We start from the raw sequence: 3,891 nt of genomic DNA on the forward strand, positions 1-3,891 counted from the left end.
GAAACTGTACACTGAAAATTACAAAACATGCTGAAAGAGACTGAAGCAGACACAGATGGAAAGATATCCTATACTCATAGATCAGAGAAATAATATCGTGAAAATGTCCAAACTACTCAAAACAATACAGTCTCAATGTAATCCCTATCAAAATTTCAATGGCATTCTTCATGGAAAAAAGAGCAATCCTAAAATTTGTATAGAATCAGAAAAAATCCTGAATAACCAAAGCAATTCTGAGAAAGAAAAACTTGAAGCATCACACTTTCTGATTTAAAATTATATCACAAAATTATAGTAATCAAAAATGATACTGACGTGAAAACAAACACATAGACCAGCATAACAAAACAGCCTAGAAATAAATCCAAACATAATATGGACAAATTTTTGATATGGACACCCAGAGGACACAAAAGGGGAAGGATGGTCTCTTCAACAAATTATGCTGGAAAACTAGACTTCCACATGCAAAAGAATGAAATTGGATCCTTATTTTACACCATACAGAAATTTCAACTCAAAATGGCTAATGGACCTAAAAATAAGACCAGAAACTACAAAACTCTTAGGACAGAACATAAGGGGAATGTTCATAGACATTGGCTTTGGCAATAAATTTTTGGATATCACACCAAAAGCTGAAGCAATACAAGTAAAAATAAATAGGACTACAAAAAACTAAAAAGCCTCTGCATCACAAAGGAAACAGTCAACAAAATGAAAGAGCCTACAAATTGGGAAAAAAATATTTGCAAGCCACATATCTGATAAGCGGTTAATGTCCAGAAATTATAAAGAGCAGCTCAAGAGTGGAAAAACAAATAACTCAATTTAGAAATTGGCAAAACACCTGAATAGATATTTCTCCAAAGAATACATTAAAATGCCCAAAAGGTATATGAAAAGTTTGCCAACATCATTAATAATTAGGGAAATGAAAATCAGAACCACTGTGAAATTCCACCTCATACTCATTAGGATGGCTATTATCAAAAAGTCAAAAGATAACAAATGTTGGCAAGGGCATGGAGAATAGGGAATTCCTGTACACAGCTGATGGGGATATAGATTGGTACAGACATTATGGAAAACAGTACAGAAGTTTCTAAAGAAACTAAAAATAGAACTACCATATAACCCAACAATCCCTCTTCTAGGAATATACCCAAAGGAAGTGAAATCATCACCTCATAAAGAAATCAGCACTCCCATGTGTAATATTATTCACAAGAGCCAAGATATAGAAACAATCTAAGTGTCCACTGAATATTGAATGAACAAAGAAACTGTCATACATACGTACAACAGATTATTATTCACCCCAAAAGAGACCAAGATTTTGCTACTTGCCACAATATGGATGAGCCTGGGAACATATTAAGTGAAATAAGACACAGAAAGAAACATATTGCAAGATTTCACATATATGTGGAATTTTGAATATGCATAAATAACAAAACAGTGGTTACCAGGGGCAGGGAATTCAGGGAGGAAATTGAGAGATGTCATTCAGAGGAAAGAAAGTAGCAGATATGCAGGATGAAGTAGTCTAGAGACCTAATGTCAACATGAGCACTATAGGTAACATTATAGGTAATAAAGTTTTACTGTATATGGGCTTAATGCTAAATGACATTTTAAGCTGTTCTTGCCACAAAAACAAACCCCAAATAGTGTAACTATATGAGGTGAAAGACATAATTCACTCCTGTATAGTAACATTTTTATTATCTATGTATATCCCATAACATCATGTTATATACTTTAAATATATTCAGTTTTTTGTTAGTTGGAGGTCAACTATTGCTTTCATGTCATTTCCTGTGTTTTTTTCACAATTAAATTAATTTTTTAAACGCAATAAAATTTAAAAGCTGAACTCATAGAGGCATGGTACAATGCTGGCTAACAAAGGCTAGTGAAATGTTGGTCACAGGATACAAAACGTCACTTAGGAGGATTAAGTTGAAGAGCTCTATTGTACAACATGGTGACTATAGTTAATAACAATGTGTTATATTCTTGAAAATTACTAAGAATATATTTTAAGTGTTCTCACCAGCAAAAAAAAGATAAATATGTGAGCTAATGTATATGTAAATTAGCTTGGTATAGCCATTCCACAATGTATACATATTTCAAAACATCCTGTTGTACATAATTAATATATATAATTTTCATTAGTCAATTAAAAAAAATCTTAAAAGCTAAAAAAAAGAAAAAGAAAGGTTAAATGCAGTAATAAAGTTGGGGCCCTAATCTGATAGGAAGTGGCTTTATACAAAGAGGAAGAGTGATCACTCTTTCTATTCACCATGTGAAGACACAACTTTCTGTAAGCTTGGAGGACAGCCTTAATTAGAACCTGAATCAGTTGGCACACTGATATTGGCCTTCTCAGCCTCTAAATCTGTGAGCAACAAATTTGTGTTGTTTAAAAAAAAAAAAAAAAAGTAGTTATTCCACAAATATTTCAAAGATAATGAGTTTAAATTTGAATAACCTACTTATATCAGCATACAACAAAGCTACAGAAGTAATCCAGCCCTTTGAAACCATTCTTACAGAACTAACAGAACAATTTGTTTGAGGATTGGTTTATATGGCTATGTATTGTTAATTATGATTAAAATTATTTTTTTTCAACTTTAACTTCCAGGATACATGTGCAGGATGTGCAGGTTTGTTACATAGGCAAACATGTGCCATAGTGGTTTGCTGCACAGATCAACCCATCACCTAGGTATTAAGCCTAGCTTCTATTAGCTATTCTTCCTCATGTTCTCCCTCCTCCTGCCCCCACTGGCAAGCCCCAGTGTGTGTTGTTCCCCTACCATGTGTGGAATACAGCTTCCAGCTTCATCTGTGTCCCTGCAAAGGACATAATCTCATTCCTTTTTATGACAGAATAGTATTCCATGATGTATATGTACCACATTTTCTTTATCTAGTCTATCCTTGATGGGCATTTGGGTTCATTCCATGTCTTTACTGTTATGAATAGTGCTGCAGTGAACATACATATACATTTATCTTTATAACAAAATGATTTATATTCCTTTGGACATATACCCAGTAATGGGATTTCTGGGTCAAATGGCATTTCTGCTTCTAGATCTTTAAGGAAACCACACTGTTTTCCACAATGATGGAACTAAAGTCCTGCCAATAGTATGAAAGCATTCTTTTTTCTCTGAAACCTCACCAGCATCTGTCATTTCCTGACTTTTTAGTAATCACCATTCTGGGCAAAAACAGGAAGCATTTCCTCTGAAAACTGGCACAAGGATGCCCTCTTTCACCATTCCTATTCAACATAGTACTGGAAGTTCTGGCCAGGGCAATCAAGCAAGAAAAAGAAATAACGGGTATTCGAATAGGAAAAGAGGAAGTCAAATTGTCTCTATTTGCAAACAACATGATTGTATATTTAGAAAACCCTATTGTCTCAGCCCAAAATCTCCATAAGCTGATAAGCAACTTGAGCAAACTCTCAGGATACAAAATCAATGTGCAAAAATTACAAACATCCCTATACACCAATCACAGACAAACAGCCAAATCATGAGTGAATTCCCATTCACAAGTGCTACAGAGAATAAAATACCTAGGAATACAACTAACTCGGGATGTGAAAGGCCTCTTCAAGGAGAACTACAAACCACTGCTCAAGGAAATAAGAGAGGACACAAATGAATAGAAAAGCATTCCATGTTCATGGTTAGGAAGAATCAATATCATGAAAATGGCCATATGACCCAAAGCAATTTATAGATTCAATGCTATCCCCATCAAGCTACCATTGACTTTCTTCACAGAATTGGAAAATACCACCTTAAATTTCATATGGAACCAAAAAAAGCCAGCATAGCCAAGACAATCCTAAGA

The sequence above is a fragment of the Cebus imitator genome, unplaced genomic scaffold (genome assembly GCF_001604975.1).
Source record: "Cebus imitator isolate Cc_AM_T3 unplaced genomic scaffold, Cebus_imitator-1.0 Scaffold80, whole genome shotgun sequence".
Classification (NCBI taxonomy): domain Eukaryota; kingdom Metazoa; phylum Chordata; class Mammalia; order Primates; family Cebidae; genus Cebus; species Cebus imitator.